Raw genomic sequence first — 20,388 nt, 5'->3', positions numbered from 1 at the left:
TTACACTCCTCTCCCGACGTCTGCTCAGCAATCGGCGACCGTTTGTAGAGAGATGTGAGAGAGACTTAGGAGTCCTAGTGAGCGCTGACCTCCGCCCTAGGGCCCAATGCATTCAAGCTAAAAAACGTGCAAACAGGGTAATGGGTTTCATCTCAAGGAGCGTAAGCAATAGGAGCGCTGAAGTCATCCTCAAACTTTACTTAGCACTAGTTAGACTTAGTCTCGATTACGTGGTTCAGTTCTGGTCACCCTACTATTGAATGGATATCAAGATGTTAGAATATGTACAGAGGAGGATGACAAAGACCATTCAGGGAGTGAGAAACTTGCCTTATGAAGAGAGACTGAAACACTCTCTAAAAAGGCGAAGATTGCGAGGAGACCTAATCGAAGTCTATAAATGGATGTAGGGCTTCAATAAAGGGGATGTCAATAAGGTTTTAGTTGTAAAATAACCAGGTAGGACACGTAGCAATGGTTTTAAGTTAGATAAATTCAGCTTCAACAAAGACATGGGCAAGAATTGGTTTACCAATAGAGTGGTGGATGAATGAAACAGGCTTGGCAGCCCACGACTGTGTTGTGCATGAGAGGTAACGTAGTCCTCTACTCCACAAGTACTCATGAACTATTATTTTCAGGAGTAGGCGATCAATATTTAGTTTATTTAGCGAGATAGCCTACTGTTATATTTATTGTTGTGTTATATATCATTCAGCATACAATGTTAAAATAACCACTGCTGTACAATATTTAAATATCAATAAATGCGTATAACAGTAATTATATCGCCACATGAAACTGTTGATAACCTACTCCTGTAAAAAAAATCTTTCTCACACTTCACTTAAACCCTATTAGCCTATTTCCGTGTTTTTATTAATCCCATAACTACATTTTTTCTCAACAATATTTTAGCGTGGGATATGATGTGTGTGTGTGTGTGTGTGTGTGTGTGTGTGTGTGTGAGAGAGAGAGAGAGAGAGAGAGAGAGAGAGAGAGAGAGAGAGTAATTTGATGTGCAGTTTGATGTGCAGTACAATATAAATACAGCAATAGCGAAATAATCTACAGTTATTCATTGCTGTGTGTGTGTGTGTGTGTGTGTGTATATATATATATATATATATATATATATATATATATATATATATATATATATATATATATATATATATATATTATAAAGAACGTACACATTACTCTCTCTCTCTCTCTCTCTCACACGCACACACATCGTCTCCAACGAAAATATGCACCTTCTCGACCCCCCAGCCCCCACCCAAAAAAAGAGCGGCTTGGGGGTCATTCCTCCTGCGGGATGCAGGGGTCCGGCTGGCTTTGCCCATATTCACGTGAGCTGACTATACTCTTTGCTTGCCTATCTAACGCTGATTTTTTTTTTTTTTTTTTTTACATCAGCGGACACGGCTCAAGGGCAACAAAAAGAGTACAAAAAAAGCCCGCAACTCGCCGCTCCTATAAAAGATAAAAGTAAAGAGTAGCCAACAGAGAGGTCAATTTCGGGTGGAGTGGTGTCTTGACACACTCTTCTTGAAAGAGGTCAAGTCATAGGCAGGAGGAAATACAGACGTAGGAAGGCTGTTCCAGAGTTTACCAGTGAAGGGCATGAAAGAACAAAGATGCTGGTTAACTCTTGCATAAGGAGTTTGGACAGTATAGGGTTGAGCATGAATAGATAGTCGTGAGCAGCGGGACCGCGGGAGGGGGGGGGGGGAGGCATGCAGTTAGCAAGTTCAGAAGAGCAGTCAGCATAGAAATATCAATAGAAGATAGAGAGGCAACATGGCGGCGGAATTTAAAAGGTAGAAGACTATCAGTAAGAGGAGGAGAGCTGATGAGACGAAGAGCCTCAGACTCCACTCTGTCTAGGAGAGCTGTGTGAGTAAAGCCCCCCCACACGTGAGATGCATACTCCATACAAGGGCTTACCAGGCCCCTAGAAATGGAAAGCAACTGTGCGAGGTAGAAGAACTGGCGGAGACGGTACAGAACGCCCAGCCTCGAGGAAGCTGATTTAGTTAGAGAAGAGATATGAAGTTTCCAGTTGAGATTTTGAGTTAAGGATAGACCGAGGATGTTAACTTGAAGAAGGTGATAGCTAAGTGTTGTCGAAGAATAGGGGATATATATCTGGAAGTATGTGTAGAGTGGATAGGTGGAGAAACTGTTTTTGAGGCATTGAAGGCCACCAGGTTCTTCTTGCCCCAGTCGGAAATAATAGTAATGTCTGAGGCTAAACGTTCTGCAGCCTCCAACCTGGAATCGTTTAGTACCTGTTGAGTGGGTCTTCTATTAAAAGAAGTTAAGTAATGCAGAGTGGTGTCATCGGCGTAAGAATGGATAGGACAGTTCGTTTTGGAAAGAAGATCATTAATGAACAACAGAAAGAGAGTGGGACACCACTGTTAATAGGTTAAGGGGAAGAACAGTGGCAGTCTACCACAGCAGATATAGAACGGTCAGAAAGGAAACTGGAGATACAGGCACAGAGAGAAGGATATAAACCGTAGGAGGGTAGTTTGGAAAGCAAAGATTTGTGCCAGACCCTATCAAAGGGTTTTGATATGTTCAGTGCAACAGCAAAGGTTTCACCGAAACTGCAAAGAGATGATGACCAAGAGTCAGTTAGGAAGGCAAGGAGATCACCAGTAGAACGCCCCTTGCGGAACCCATACTGGCGATCAGATAGAAGGTCAGAAGTGGAAAGGTGCTTTTGAATCTTCCGGTTAAGGATTCATTCAAAAGCTTTAGATAGACAAGAAAGTAAAGCTATAAGACGGTAGTTTGAGGGATTGGAACGGTCACCCTTCTTAGCCACAGGCTGTATGAAAGCGTACTTCCAGCAGGAAGGAAAGGTAGATGTTGACAGGCAGAGGCGAAAGAGTTTGATCAGGCAGGTTGTCAGCACGGAAGCACAGTTTTTAAGGACAATAGGAGGTACTTCATCAGGTCCATAAGCCTTCTGAGGATTGAGGCCAGAGAGGGCATAGAAAACATCATTCTTAAGAATCTTAATAACAGGCATAAAGGTGTCAGAGGGGGAATGAGTTGCAGGAATATGCCCAGAATCGTCTAGAGTGGAGTTTTTAGAGGAAGTTTGAGAGAAAAGTTCAGCCTTAGAGATAGATGAGACGGCGGTGCTGCCGTCAGGACTAAGGAGAGGAGAGAAAGATGAAGAAGTGAAGTTGGAGGAGATGTTTTTGGCAAGATGCCAGAAGTTACGGGAAAAATTAAAAAAAAGCAAGGTTTTGGCATTTTCTATTATTGAAAGATGTTTTGATAAGTCGGAGAACAGATTTGGCACGATTCCAGTCATAAATGTAAATATCATGGTTAGTGGGTCCAGATGCTGTACAGGAGCGATAGGACAGGATACAGAAATAAGGTCGTGATCGGAGGAGCACAACTGAGAGAACAGTTTGACAGAGTAAGCAAAAGGGTTAGAGGTAAGGAAAAGGTCTAGTATGTTGGGCCGGTCTCCAAGACGGTCGGGAATATGTGTAGGGTGCTGAATCAACTGCTCTAGGTCATTGAGGAGAGCAAAGTTGTAGCCTTGTTCACCAGGCTGGTCAGTGAGAGAGGATGAAAGCCATAGGTGGTGGTGAACATTGAAATCTCCCAAGATGGAGATTTCAGCGAAGGTAGAGTGGGTCAAGATGTGCTCCACTTTAGAGTTCAAGTAATCAAAGAATTTTACATAGATAGTAGAGTTAGGTGAGAGATAAACGGCACATATGTATTTAGTGATAGAATGACAGTGAAGTCTTAGCCAGATGGTGGAAAATTCTGAGGAGTCAAGGTCGTGGGCACGAGAGCAAGTGATGTCGCTTCGCACGTAGGCGTAACATCCAGCTTTGGATTGAAATTTAGGATAGAGATAGTAGGAGGGAACAGAGTAGAGTTTGCTGTCAGTAGCCTCAGAAACTTGTGTTTCGGTGAGGAAGAGAAGGTGAGGTTTAGAGGAGGAGAGATGGTGTTCCACAGAATGAAAATTAGAACGAATACCGCGAATGTTGCAGACATTGATAATAAAGAGGTTCGAGGAGTTATCAAGACACCTCTCAGGTCGGCATCCAGAAGGGGAATCCTCCCTGGGGGAATTTGTGATCCCCCCCAAGGCGGGGACTCCGAGGCATTGTTATGGTACGCCTTTTGAATTTTGATTTTTGGGAAAAGGTGTGTATGTTGTGTGAATGTAGTGTGGAGTAGACAGAGCGAGGATCTGTCTTTAGAGAGCATGCTGAACTACTCTCAGGTGTTGATGAGACAATAGGGAAACGGTTAGTGAGGACATGGGAAGGGTCTTTGGAGGGCTTCAGCACCCTTCTCACTTCCCATATATACCTCACCGGAAGTGGCTTGCGCCTGTTCGGTAGGTGTCTTCCTACCTACTCCAGCGGATGCGGATTCGAAACTAGCTGTAAACGCTCTAGAGACCTGAGCAGTTTGGGTTTACGCACGGCTAGCAGGGATGGGCAAATACCGTTAATCTGAGTACCGGTAGTACCGGTACTGAAAACTCGGGTACCGGTAGCACTGGTACCGGCCGAAGCCAAATAGCACTATTTTGTTTATAGCCAATCAGCTCGCAAAAGGGAGGCCCGAGCTGCCAGACGCATGACTCCCTGACGACGTTGCCGGAGTGCGGAGCACTCAGGGCCAACTTCAGTATATCATGAACGTCAAGACTCAAGAGGAGAAATAGAGCGTGCCTCTCACCCAACAATTGAGACGTTCCTCGCTAGCAGACATATACCAATCACATGATGGCAATTTTTTTCTCGTATCATTTTAAGTTCGTTAATTAGCGACGTTAACAATAGGCTACACAAGAAAAGATTCATTTTTTTTATCTTAATGATCAAAAGTCATATAGCTAGGCTATAATTATGTTTGATGAAATACTATATAATACAATTTTCCGGAGAGAAAACGTTCTCTCTCTCTCTCTCTCTCTCTCTCTCTCTCTCTCTCTCTCTCTCTCTCTCTCTCTACGGCCAGATTAAACTTAAAAAGGGACGGCATACACCTGTCCCCCATCGGGGCAGCCAGATTCGGAAGGCTCCTCAAGGACACCGTACGTAACGCCCGAACAAAAAACGACTCTCAGCCACGTCCTTCCATCCCGCCCGTGTAAACAGACACCATACACCGCAACAAACGTAACATTGAACCCGCCAGTACCACCACCTCTATTACCAAGCCTCAAGATAACCTAAGAGTCCTTAGTTTCATTGCGCGTAGCCTAAGAAACAAGTTTGATGAACTGCGATGTCTTGCTCTGACAGAAAACTTTGACGTAATTGCTATAACTGAAACATTTATCGACACCACAAGTATTGATTTAAGTTTCGAATACAACATAGATGGCTACAGACTCTTTAACAAGGATCGTGTAAACCGTAGAGGTGGTGGTGTCGCCCTTTTTGTCAAAAGCTATTTGCAACCCACTGACAAAACACCAAGAAACAGTAACGTTGAACATTTGTGCGTGCGAGTAAACATAGCAAAAGTTAATTCAAATATATCTGTCACTTACAGACCTCCGGGGCAATCACTCGATGCCGATCTTGAAATGTACAGCGTCTTAAGGCAGTCACTTAATAACAGCGACTCACTGATATTAGGAGACTTTAACCTCCCCCATATCGACTGGGCAACACTGTTGGGTACAGAAGGTGAGTCACATAGAATGATCGAATTTTTAGAAGAAAATTATCTAAGCCAAATGGTTTCTGAACCAACTCGACAAAATAACATACTTGACCTTGTTATAACGACCCAAGATAACCTAGTCAGTAATGTCACGGTAGGAGAACACCTCGGTTCCTGCGATCATAAACTAGTGCGCGTTGACATTAGAGCTCAAACATCGGTGACTGAAAATAAAGTAAAGGTGCCCAATTTCAAAAGAGCTAACTTCGTAGAAATCCGACGAAAACTAATAGATATGCAACTATCAGATGACGGCAATGTAGAGGACGCCTGGCTAAGCTTTAAAAATCACTTACTCAGTCAGCAGGACACATTTGTCCCCTTGTGCGAGAAGCGAATTAACACTAATAAAAGCCCACCTTGGTTTAATAACGAAATTAAACACTCAGTCAAGGAGAGAAAATTGTTTAACAGGTTAAAGAAAGAACAAAGCACGCCCGAAAACATTAGACTCTATAATGATGCCAGGCGACGAGTAAACAGATTAGTGCGTCAGGCAAAGCGTAGATATGAAGAAAATATTGCAGCCAACTGTAAAAATAATCCGAAATCCTTCTTCAGTTACATAAACAACAGAAAGGCGATCAGAAGTGGAATTGGACCCTTAACAAACAGCGACGGTGCACTAGTGACTGACAGCCAACACGTTGCAAACCTATTAAACAATTACTTTTCCTCGGTGTTCAATACTAACAGTCCTCCAACCACTACCACCAACACCAGTACTTGTGTAAATCCTGAGCATGCATTGCCTAACTTTGAAATAAAACCCGATAAAGTCCTTGAAGCCCTCAAATCACTTAAAACAAATAAAAGTCCTGGACCTGACAAAGTATATCCAACTCTGCTGAAAGAAACAAAGAGCGAAATACTCTCCTCCCTCACAACCGTATTCAATATGTCCTTGCGACAAGGCATCGTCCCTTCGGATTGGAAAAAGGCAAACGTGACACCGATTTTTAAGAAAGGACACAAAATAGTACCAGGTAATTACAGCCCCATTAGTCTAACTTCGGTTGTAGGTAAGCTACTTGAGGGCATAATTAGAGACAAAATTGTGAGTTACCTTAAAAGCCACTCATTAATTGGGGTCTCACAACATGGCTTCCGAAACAAAAGATCCTGCCTATCAAACCTATTAACCTTTTATAACGACCTCTTCACTGTTTATGACGTAACCAAATCACTGGACGTAGTCCATCTTGATTTCCAGAAAGCGTTTGATAAAGTCCCACATCATAAATTACTTTACAAATTACAAATCAAGTAAACCAATGGATCGCGAATTGGTTGAGCAACAGACAACAAAGAGTAGTGATTGACGGATTTAACTCAGAGTGGGCGCCGGTCACTAGCGGCGTCCCTCAGGGCTCGGTTCTTGGCCCAGTGCTCTTCATTATTTACATCAACGACGTGGATGTTGGACTCAATAATCGCATTAGTAAATTTGCAGACGACACAAAGATCGGTAACTCGGTTCTCACTGACGAAGACAGGCAAAGCCTCCAAGAGGATTTGCACAAAATTTCAGCTTGGTCGGATAGATGGGAGATGCCCTTTAACGTAGACAAGTGCCAGGTCCTTCAAGTTGGAACGAGGAATAAAAAGTTCGATTACGAAATGCGCGGCGTTAAACTCACAAGCGTTCAATGCGTCAAGGACTTGGGGGTCAAAATCGCGTCAAACCTCAAATTCTCACAGCAATGCATCGATGCAGCAAATAAAGCGAAGAGAATGTTAGGCTTCATTAAAAGAAACTTTTTATTCAAGGATAGAGGTGTAATACTCCCGCTCTATAATAGTTTAGTCAGACCCCACTTGGAATATGCGGTACAGTTTTGGTCTCCCCACCATGCAAAGGATATTGCTAAATTAGAAGGTGTTCAGCGTCGGGCAACGAAAATGATCCCTTCCTTGCGCAACAAATCCTACGAAGAAAGGCTTTCCACCCTTAACATGTTCTCTCTTGAGAAACGTCGCCTCCTAGGAAAACTGATCGAATGTTTTAAAATACTTAATGGTTTCACGAATGTAGACAGATCAACATTGTTTATGATCGATGACACTTTGCGCACGAGGAGCAATGGTGTAAAGCTCAGATGTAGACAAGTAAATTCAGACCACACCAAATTTTTCTTCACCAACGTTGTAGTGCGAGAATGGAATAAGCTCCCACCGTCAGTGGTCCAGTGTAACACGATTGACTCCTTCAAAAAAAAGCTCGACCGTCACTTCCTTCAACTTAATATCAACTAGAGTAGAAATGCAACGTTTTGGAGCCTTCTGATTTATGTAAAATCACTTAGGTTTAAGGACAGACCACCTGGTCTGGACCATGGGGTCTGTGTGGTCTGATTTTCTATGTAAATCTATGTAAATCTCTCTCTCTCTCTCTCTCTCTCTCTCTCTCTCTCTCTCTCTCTCTCTCTCTCTCTCTCTCTCTCTCTCTCTCTCTCTCTCTCTGTGTTTCTGTCTCTGTATATGTCTTTGCACCTTTGTCACCTGCACTCGATGCCCAGCCACCTTCCGAAGAAGGCACGTCACAGGGAACCGGTAGAGCTGACGCTGAATGCTTCACCCCCGTGAGAGGAGGAGCCAGACCCGCCCCTAGAGCCATTTATCCTACTCATTGCTACAACAGATTTGCCATACTGGAGGAGGAGGACGAGGAACAGAGCACCTTCTTGGTCGGTGACTCTATGATTCGCCATCAGGTGGTTGAATTCTGTGGCAGAGTCCCCCGTCGTAGGCGTAACTACTGTTATCCTGGAGCTGGTGTTGACGACATCACAGCTGCACTGGACGAGGTCTCCGCTGAGGCCTCTAATGACTCACTCTTTGTTCTCCACACAGGTACAAACGACGTCACCACGACCCGGTCTGAGGAACTGCTGGACAAGTACCGTAGGCTCATCCAGCAGTATAAGACTAAATCCCCTAATATTTTGATTTCAGGAATTCTACCACGGACATGGGATGAGGGCGACTTCTACAGTAAGGCCTTCAGCCTCAACAACCGCCTGCAGACTCTCTGCGGAGAGCTTGACGTCGAATTCTTTAACGCCTGGAACGATTTCTACGGCCAGAGTAGACTTTTCCAAAGGGACGGCATACACCTGTCCCCCATCGGGGCAGCCAGTTTTGTAAGGCTCCTCAACACCGCCGTACTTAACGCCCGAACAACAAAACACGACTCTCAGCCACGTCCTTCCATCCCGCCCGTGTAAATAGACACCTCACACCGCAACAGACTCGTAACATTGGACCCTCCAGTACCTCTATTACCAAGCTTCAAGATAACCTAAGAGTCCTTAGTTTCAATGCGCGTAGCCTAAGAAACAAATTTGATGAACTGCGATGTCTTGCTCTGACAGAAAACTTTGACGTAATTGCTATAACCGAAACATTTATCGACACCACTAATATTGATTTAAGTTCCGAATATAACATAGATGGCTACAGATTCTTCAACAATGATCGTGTAAACCGTAGAGGGGGTGGTGTCGCCCTTTTTGTCAAAAGCTACTTGCAACCTACTGACAAAACACCAAGAAACAGTAACGTTGAACATTTGTGCGTGCGAGTAAACATTGCAAAAGTCAATTTAAATATATCTGTCACTTACAGGCCTCCGGGGCAATCACTTGATGGCGATCTTGAAATGTACAGCGTCTTAAGGCAGTCACTTAATAACAGCGACTCACTGATACTAGGAGACTTTAACCTCCCCCATATCGACTGGGCGACACTGTCGGGTACAGAAGGTGAGTCCCATAGAATGATCGAATTTCTAGAGGAAAATTATCTAAGCCAAATGGTTTCTGAACCAACTCGACAAAATAACATACTTGACCTTGTTATAGCGACCCAAGATAACCTAGTCAGTAATGTCACGGTAGGAGAACACCTCGGTTCCTGCGATCATAAACTAGTGCGCGTTGACATTAGAGCTCAAACATCGGTGACTGAAAATAAAGTTAAGGTGCCCAATTTCAAAAGAGCCAACTTCGTAGAAATCCAACGAAAACTAATTGATATGCAACTATCAGATGACGGCAATGCAGAGGACGCCTGGCTAAACTTTAAAAATCACTTACTCACTCAGCAGGACACATTTGTCCCCTTGTGCGAGAAGCGAATTAACACTAATAAAAGTCCACCTTGGTTTAATAGCGAAATTAAACACTCAGTCAAGGAGAGAAAATTGTCTTACAGGTTAAAGAAAGACCAAAGCACGCCCGAAAACATTAGACTTTACAATGATGCAAGGCGACGAGTAAAAAGATTAGTGCATCAGGCAAAGCGTAGATATGAAGAAAATATTGCAGCCAACTGTAAAAATAATCCGAAATCCTTCTTCAGTTACATAAACAACAGAAAGGCGATCAGAAGTGGAATTGGACCTTTAATAAACAGCGACGGTGCACTAGTGACTGACAGCCAACACGTTGCAAACCTATTAAATAATTACTTTTCCTCGGTGTTTAATAATAACAGTCCTCCCACCACCACCACCAACACCAGTACTAATGTAAATCCCGAGCATGCATTGTCTAACTTTGAAATAAAACCCGATGAAGTCCTTAAAGCCCTCAAATCACTTAAAACAAATAAAAGTCCTGGACCTGATAAAGTATATCCAACTCTGCTGAAAGAAACAAAGAGCGAAATACTCTCCTCCCTCACAACCGTATTCAATATGTCCTTGCGACAAGGCATTGTCCTTTCAGATTGGAAAAAGGCTAACGTGACACCGATTTTTAAGAAAGGAGACAAAAAAGTACCAGGTAATTACAGGCCCATTAGTCTAACTTCGGTTGTAGGTAAGCTACTTGAGGGCATAATTAGAGACAAAATTGTGAGTTACCTTGAAAGCCACTCATTAATTGGGGACTCACAACATGGCTTCCGAAACAAAAGATCCTGCCTATCAAATCTATTAACCTTTTATAACGACCTCTTCACTGTTTATGACGTAACCAAATCACTGGACGTAGTCTATCTTGATTTCCAGAAAGCGTTTGATAAAGTCCCGCATCATAAATTACTTTACAAATTAAAACAAATAGGTATTGACGGTCAGGTAAACCAATGGATCGCGAATTGGTTGAGCAACAGACAACAAAGAGTAGTGATTGACGGATTTAACTCAGAGTGGGCGCCTGTCACTAGTGGCGTCCCTCAGGGCTCGGTTCTTGGCCCAGTGCTCTTCATTATTTACATCAACGACGTGGATGTTGGACTCAATAACCGCATTAGTAAATTTGCAGACGACACAAAGATTGGCAACTTGGTTCTCAATGACGAAGACAGGCAAAGCCTCCAAGAGGATTTGCACAAAATTTCAGCTTGGTCGGATAGATGGGAGATGCCCTTTAACGTAGACAAGTGCCAGGTCCTTCAAGTTGGAACGAGGAATAAAAAGTTTGATTACGAAATGCGCGGCGTTAAACTCAAAAGCGTTCAATGCGTCAAGGACTTGGGGGTCAAAATCGCGTCAAACCTCAAATTCTCACAGCAATGCATCGATGCAGCAAATAAAGCGAACAGAATGTTGGGCTTCATTAAAAGAAACTTTTTATTTAAGAATAAAGATGTAATACTCCCGCTCTACAACAGTTTAGTCAGACCCCACTTGGAATATGCGGTACAGTTTTGGTCTCCCCACCATGCAAAGGATATTGCTAAATTAGAAGGTGTTCAGCGTCGGGCAACGAAAATTATCCCTTCCTTGCGCAACAAATCCTACGAAGAAAGGCTTTCTACCCTTAACATGTTCTCTCTTGAGAAACGTCGCCTCCGAGGAAAACTGATCGAATGTTTTAAAATTCTTAATGGTTTCACGAATGTAGACAGATCAACATTGTTTATGATCGATGACACTTTGCGCACGAGGAACAATGGCGTAAAACTCAGATGTAGACAAGTAAATTCAGACTGCACCAAATTTTTCTTCACCAACGTTGTAGTGCGAGAATGGAATAAGCTCCCACCGTCAGTGGTCCAGTGTAACACGATTGACTCCTTCAAAAATAAGCTCGACCGTCACTTCCTTCAACTTAATATCAACTAGAGTAGAAATGCAACGTTTTGGAGTCTTCTGATTAATGTAAAATCACTTAGGTTTAAGGACAGACCACCAAGTCTGGACCATGGGGTCTGTGTGGTCTGATTTTCTATGTAAATCTATGTAAATCTCTGTCTCCCCCTCTGTCTCTGTCTCTGTGTCTCCATCCCTCTGTCTCCCTCTGTGTGTCTCTGGCTCTCTGTGCCTGTCTATCTCTGTCTCTCTGTCTCTATGTGCCTCCGTCTCTCTCTCTCTCTCTCTCTCTCTCTCTCTCTCTCTCTCTCTCTCTCTCTCTCAGTACGTCTGTGTCTCTCTCTCTCTCTGTGTCTCTATCTCTCTGTGTTTGTCTCTTTGTGTCTGTCTCTTTCTGTGTCTCTGTCTCTCTCTGTCTCTTCGTGTCTCTTCGTGTCTCTGTCTCTGTGTCCGTGTCGTCTAAAAGGTCAGTAGTTTTGAGAGGCAGGATCTCTTATTACGGAAGCCATGTTGTGAATCTTTAATTAATAAGTTTCTCAAGGTAACTCACTATTTTGTCTCTAATTATGCTCTTGAGTAGCTTACCTACAACTGAAGTAAACTAAGGGACCCGTAATAACTCGTTTTTTTTTCTTTTTTCTCTCCTTTCTTATAAATCCGAAGGGACGATGCCTTGTCGCAAGGACATATTGAATACGGTTTTGAAAGAGGAGAGTATTTCGCTCTTTGTATAGGATATACTTTGTCAGGTCCGGGACTTGTATTTGTTTTAAAGGATTGAAGAGCATTTAGGACTACATCGGTAGTTATTACAAAGTTAGGCAAAGCATAAATGAGATTTACGTTGATACTATTGTCGGTGTTGGTGGTAGTGGTGTGAAAACTGCTAGTATTAAATACCGAGGAAAAATAATTATGTAACAAGTTCGCTACGTGTTGGCTTCCAGTCACTAATTCCTCGTCACTGTTAGTTAGAGGTTCACTTCCACTTTTGATCGCCTTCCTGTTGTTTATATAACTGAAAAACTATTTCGGCTCATTGTTACAGTTGGCTGCAATGTTTTCTTTATATCTACGCTTTGTCTGACATACTAATCTTTTTACTCGTCGCTTGGCTTCATGATAAAGTCTAATGTTTTCGGGCGTGTTTTGCTCTGTCTTTAACCTGTAGGACAATTTTATCTCCTTAAGGGAAGAGTCCTCCGTGAAAATATGAAAATAATTTTTAAAAAATACGAAATTGAGTTACATGGTCTATGACAACACCCTATCCTTTGGCTTTCGAAAGGTAGATTTTTTTTCAGTCAGACATAAATTTAAATGCCAATAGCGAGGAAATTTAAATAGCTACTGCGTGGGCGTGGCACGCTGACTGCAGCACATTAGTTGGCATGCCAAAGTATGGAATAAATGTTGAAAAATCAAACATGTAGCAATCTTCAGGGTGAAGTTTGCATTTAAATTGACTTTTGCAGTGTTTACTCGCACGCACAAATGTTCAACGTTACTGTTTCTTGGTGTTTTGTCAGTGGGTTGCAAGTAGCTTTTGACAAAAAGGGCGACACCACCCCCTCTACGGTTTACACGATCATTGTTGAAGAATCTGTAGCCATCTATGTTGTATTCGGAACTTAAATCAATATTAGTGGTGTCGATAAATGTTTCGGTTATAGCAATTACGTCAAAGTTTTCTGTCTTAGGCTACGCGCATTGAAACTAAGGACTCTAAGGTTATCTTGAAGCTTGGTAATAGAGGTGGTGGTACTGGAGGGTTCAATGTTACGAGTCTGTTGCGGTGTATGGTGTCTATTTACACGGGCGGGACGGAAGGACGTGGCTGAGAGTCGTTTTTTGTTGTTCGGGCGTTACGTACGGCGTTGTTGAGGAGCCTTCCGAATCTGGCTGCCCCGATGGGGGACAGGTGTATGCCGTCCCTTTGGAAAAGTTTACTCTGGCCGTAGAAATGGTTCCAGGCGTTAAAGAACTCGACGTCAAGCTCTCCGCAGAGAGTCTGTAGGCGGTTGTTGAAGCTGAAGGCCTTACTGTAGAAGTCGCCCTCATCCCATGTCCGTGGTAGAATTCCTGAATTCAAAATATTAGGGGATTTAGACTAATACTGCTGGATGAGCCTACGGTACTTGTCCAGCAGTTCCTCAGACCGGGTCGTGGTGACGTCGTTTGTACCTGTGTGGAGAACAAAGAGTGAGTCATTAGAGGCCACAGCGGTGACCTCGTCCAGAGCAGCTGTGATGTCGTCAACACCAGCTCCAGGATAACAGTAGTTACGCCTACGACGGGGGACTCTGCCACAGAATTCAACCACCTGATGGCGAATCATAGAGTCACCGACCAAGAAGGTGCTCTGTTCCTCGTCCTCCTCCTCCAGTATGGCAAATCTGTTGTAGCAATGAGTAGGATAAATGGCTCTAGGGGCGGGTCTGGCTCCTCCTCTCACGGGGGTGAAGCATTCAGCGTCAGCTCTACCGGTCACCTGTGACGTGTCTTCTTCGGAAGGTGGCTGGGCATCGAGTGCAGGTGAGGAGGGTGAGGAGGCGTCACTTGCAGCAGGGGCGACGATGTTGGCCTGGATAAACTCCTGCAAGGTATCAACAGTACTTGTTAGTTCGGTGATCTTCTCGCCAGCCGTCAGCCTTTCGTCCTGTTGAAGGAGTCTCGTTTCCATCTGCTGTGTCAACAGGCAGATCTTGCAGACGGTCGATCGTCCCGAGAAGAAATGACCAGAGAAGTTTCCTGTGCAAGTCGAGAGGGAATCGGGCCGCCCCGGGCGCCCAGACCAACTGGACCTCTCTATCAAACACTTTTGTACGCCTTTCCGTTAAGCCTCGTCGTTGCTATGGTAATGGCGTCTCACTGGCAGGAAAATGGCATCCGCTGCTCTCTCTCTCTAGCTGTTCTGGCAGCAAAATGGTGTCCGCTGATCTTGACGACGTTTACTATCCATATCAGACCCTATGACATACCGTTTTTCGCAAATTTCTTTCAAATGAAGACTCGGATCAGCATGGGACTTTGGCACAGATTGTTTCACACACTCCGCTAATTTTTGATGCTATTGTGCAATGCCAGATGCGGTTAATTATGGCGTTTACTCTTGACTGTGATGGCAAAACCTGCGTGAGCCACTTACACATTCGAACAGGTGAGGCGTGACATATTTGTGACGTGTATCCACCACCTACCTCCACCTACTCCCCTACTCCCATCCCTCCCTTTCCCTCCCTCCTCCTTCTCCCCCGCACTCTCTCCCCCCGCCCTCTTACTCCCCCATACCTCCCCCCTCCCCCCCCCCCCCCCACTCTCTCTCTCTCTCTCTCTCTCTCTCTCTCTCTCTCTCTCTCTCTCTCTCTCTCTCTAACACTTGTGCTGTACACGAGATATGAATCTATGCACACGTATGACTTGAATTAATGGCGCAGATAAATAGAAATTATATCCCGTCTGCATCAGCATCAACAGTGATGACAAGGATGACCTGTTTGTCGATGGTGATGAATGTTGAAGTAACATAGCCTATGTGGTCAGTTAATTACATTACTAATCCACCCATCATATACTCGCTATCTATTTTTTGTTTGCTATGACTTTTTAAAATATTTACATGAACACATCGTATGGCAGTCTTTTCCTAACATCAGAATAAATTATTCATATATTTCTCCAATTTCGTTTCAAGTTTTTACTCTGCAATGAATTCCCGCTTCAATTCCACCCCTATTCCATTCCGTCTCTTACGCGATTTCCTATAAATGATTAAGCGTCAGCTACGTGCTTCATCCCATCATACGCTCAACGTAACCTGTGGGAAGGAGGGTCATATACTCGTACAACTTTCAATGGGTGTACAATTGCCAAACAAACCTCATACAGCATTTAAGCAACATTCAGTTACGCTGGAGCAGGAATCAGGGTCGTGTGCATAAAGCACCCTACCATACTTAGCATATACTTTCGAGTTATCCGCCATTATAGACAAGTCATGTGTGTGCAAAACTTCACATCGCATGTATACCGAGAGAGAGAGAGAGAGAGAGAGAGAGAGAGAGAGAGAGAGAGAGAGAGGGGGAGGGGGGAGGGAGGGGGATGGGGGAGAAAGAGGGCGGTGGGAGAGAGTGCGGGGGAGAAGGAGGAGGGAAGGAAAGGGAAGGATGGGAGTAGGGGAAGCCAGGGGTGGAGGTAGGTGGTGGATACACTTCACAAATACGTCACGCTTCACCTGTTCGAATGTGTAAGTGGCTCACGCCGGTTTTGCCATCACAGTCAAGAGTAAACGCCATAATTAACCGCATCTGGCATTGCACAATAGCGTCAAAAATTAGCGGAGTGTGAAACAATCTGTGCCAAAGTCCCATGCTGATCCGAGTCTTCGTTTGAAAGAAATTTGCGAAAAACGGTATGTCATAGGGTCTGATATGGATAGTAAACATGTATCACTAGCTGTTCTGGCCGACGAGCTCCTTGCAACAGAGGATGAAAAGGAAGCTGCAGTGGTAATTATTGTAGCACAGAGAGGTGAAATTCAATGGAAGCACTTATATGTGTTTGTTTGGGCCGCCATATTTGCTGATGACGTCATCACAGTAAGGAGGCACTCCACCTCGCAAATGATGACAAATCATCCTAAGTCATCAGCCGGAAACCACACCCTTCTGCCTAACCAACAAGCAATAAAACGAGCGAGAACGCGGAGAAGCAGAGAGAAGCAGACGGGAGACGGACCTGGGGCGCGGGCGCGAACACCTCCGCTCCTGGAGCGTTGGGTGTGGCTTGCTCTCGTTTCGTGTGACCGCTCACATAAACGTTGTAACTATAGTGTAAAATTGTCAATATCATTTTTATACTGAAAATCACACACCTTTTAATGTCCCTGTGAAAGAGAAAACCAAAGTGAACTAAGTTGAGTGAACTTAGGTGAACTTATAACGGCTCCGCTCGGTCACACATCATCTACCTCACTTAACTAAAGGCTATTGTGTAATCTCACCAACTACAATCAACTTGTGCAGAAGGACAGCGGTAACGCCGGCCCTGTGACGAGTGAGATAACAGTTCGCGTCTTAAACATAACACTGAACACGAACCACCTTAAAAATAACACGAAAAAAAAACATGTAACATAAATGGTGGCAGCGGTGGGATAAAAAAAAATATTTATGTTACACCTTTTTTAGTGTTATTTTAAGGTATTTTATATATATATATATATATATATATATATATATATATATATATATATATATATATATATATATATATATATATATATATATATATATATATATATATATATATATATATATATATATATATATATATATATATATATAGAGAGAGAGAGAGAGAGATATATATATATATATATATATATATATATATATATATATATATATATATATATATATATATATATATATATATATATATATATATATATATATATATATATATATATATATATATATCAAAACCCTTGCTTTTTCTAATTCTTCCGCCCGTGACTTCTGGCACCTAGCCAAAAATATCCCTCCTCTCCTTAACCCTGACAGCAGCAATGCCGTCTCATCTATCTCTAAGGCTGAACTCTTCTCGCAGACTTTCTGTAATAACTCCACTCTGGACGATTCTGGGCATATTTCTCATACTCATCCCCCCTCTGACTCCTTTATGCCTTTTATTAAAATTCTTAAGAGTGGTGTTTTCTATGCCCTTTTTGGCCTCAACTCTCAGAAGGCTTATGGACCTGATGGAGTGTCTCCTATTGTACTTGAAAACTGTGCCTCCGTGCTGACACCCTGCCTGGTCAAACTCTTTCGCCTCTGCCTGTCAACATATACCTTTCCTTATTGCTGGAATTATGCCTTCATACAGCCTGGGCTTAAGAAGGGTGACCGATCCAATCCCTCCCACTACCGCCCTATAGCTTTACTTTCCAGCATATTTAAAGCTTTTGAATTGTAGCAAGAGCTAGGGGGGTTTAATCACCCGTCTGAGGCCAAAATATTTGATGGTATTTTTGAAAAGTACATCCCTTGAGAGTATTAGAAACCCATTTCTTACTGGTCACAACCCGGCCAACATATAGTGGCAGGGGCATATATGTTGGACCATGCGGTGCGGTGAGGGAAATATTTGACTCCTATGTTTTGGCCCACTTTAATCTAAATAAAAGACCAACAGTGGTCAAATTTCATCTGGATGATGCCATTATGTGTAGTTACTTAAATTTGTGTAGGTTTTGCTGAGTAAAATAAATTTTGGGGTAATTAAATATATTTTTGTTCTGAACCACAACATTTTTCCACCCGTACTTGAAAAATTTCTTAAATTTAGATAATTTGTTTAATACAAACAAAAGTATATATATATATATATATATATATATATATATATATATATATATATATATATATATATATATATATATATATATATATATATATATATATATATATATATATATATTTGGTATCCAAAGAAAGCAAATTAAATATATTATTCATAAATGGGAAGAAGTAGGGTTGAATAGTAAATAAGTTAAAAAATAACATGTATAATAATGCTTAATATAGGTTGATTTATATAGTGAAATGATTATATATAAAAAAGGAGCTTTTTATGCAGATATCTTAAAATGGCTTTAATACAAGATAGTCAACATATTGAAGTGTTCATATATGAATTGTTATGCAGATATATTAATTTTTGTGGCGTCAGGAAGGTTTTTCGTCGCGGCGCGTGAAATGAAACAGAATCGGCGAATTTTCGTCGCGAATTCTGGTCAAGCTCGAGCAAAAACTACAGAAGCTAGGAAGGCATGCTTGGTGTCATATGAAAGCTCTTTTAATACAGATTAATAATCATAAATAAATTGGAAAGCACTAAATAGAAAAAAAAAGTTATAAGCAAAAAACTAGGACGTGTCCAAATCGCAGCAAAATAGGCGAAAAACAGGCTATTTTGTGACGGCTCGACGACAAATTTGGAATCGAGCTATCAACACATCCTTCGAGCTGGTCAAACTGCATTGCCAAGAGGGGCTACATGCCAAAGTACAGCCTTCTAAAGGCAATAGCAATGCCACACTAGACAAAAACGGCAAAGTGTCTGGAGTTCGTCAAAATCGCTCTCAAAAGGGTTTACGTTTCGAGTTCTATCAACGAAACTACTGGGAATAGAGAAATGTTATGCATCATATTGGAAAGCACATTGGTATGGGTAAAGTATTTAATAAATAAGATTTCCGAAATTCTAAAAAAAATGAGTGGGTTTCAAGGTTGGGAACTCAAAAATAAGTTTTTTTCAGAGACGATTTTTTTGCGAATTTATTCGATTTTTTACCCTTTCGAGTCGTTTTGTGAGACCGGTCGCTTATTAAAAAAAATATATCCCTTTTATTTTGCCATCGATTAATAACAAAAACATTTCTCTTGCCCCAGAAATAAGGGAGCTATGGCGATTCTCCCCAAAGCGGTTGATTTTCCAAAATTCGCGGCTTAATGACAAGGGCGCCGCTAAATCAAAAGAGTCCGCCGTCCATTACTTGAGATGTCAATGCCCTTATGGAAGAGTTAACCAGCAACTCCATTCTTTCATCCCCTTCATTGGTAAACTCTGGAACAGTCTTCCTTCGTCTGTATTTCCTCTTGCCTATGACTTGACCTCTTTCAAAAAAAGGGTATCCACCCGAAATTGACCTCTCCTGTTGGCTACTCTTTACTTTTTACTTTTGTGGGAGCGGCGAGTAGCGGGCTTTTTTTGTACTCTTTTTGTTGCCCTTGAGCCGCATCCTTTGATGTAAATAAATAAATAAATAAATATATATATATATATATATAGATATATATATATATATATATATATATATATATATATATATATATATATATATATATATATATATATATATATATATATATATATATATATATATATATATATATATATATATATATATATATATATATATATATATATATATATATATATATATATATATATATATATATATATATATATATATATATATATATGTATATATACACACTAACCACACCTCTAGTACTTGTATCTAAGTCTTTGATATAAATGATTAACAACAGGGGATCTAGTACCGAACTTTGTGGGACCTCACCCGTAACACAGCCCCAGTTTGATCTTTTACTAATGATTGTTACGGTTTGCTTCCTATTGCTAAGCCACCCACTAGCCCATTTCAAAACTTTATCCTCTACTTCGTGATCCTGTAAATTAAACAACAGTCGGTGGTGAATAACTTTGTCAAACGCTGTACTAATATCAATATAAATTTCATCATAGTTTTCATATGTCTACCGCCTCCAGCATCTTACCTATAGGCAAGATGCTGGAATCGATAATAGGCAGCAGGATTCGTGATCATCTAGAGCAGTGGTTCCCAAACTTTTTTACTTGATGCCCCCTATTTATTTCGAAGAAATCCTCACGCCCCCCCATCCTTTATATATATATATATATATATATATATATATATATATATATATATATATATATATATATATATATATATATATATATATATATATATATATATATATATATATATATATATATAT

This window comes from Eriocheir sinensis, chromosome 12, assembly GCF_024679095.1.
Source record: "Eriocheir sinensis breed Jianghai 21 chromosome 12, ASM2467909v1, whole genome shotgun sequence".
Lineage (NCBI taxonomy): Eukaryota > Metazoa > Arthropoda > Malacostraca > Decapoda > Varunidae > Eriocheir > Eriocheir sinensis.
The sequence above is the reverse complement of the archived record's forward strand: the minus strand, read 5'-3'. Positions refer to the sequence as shown.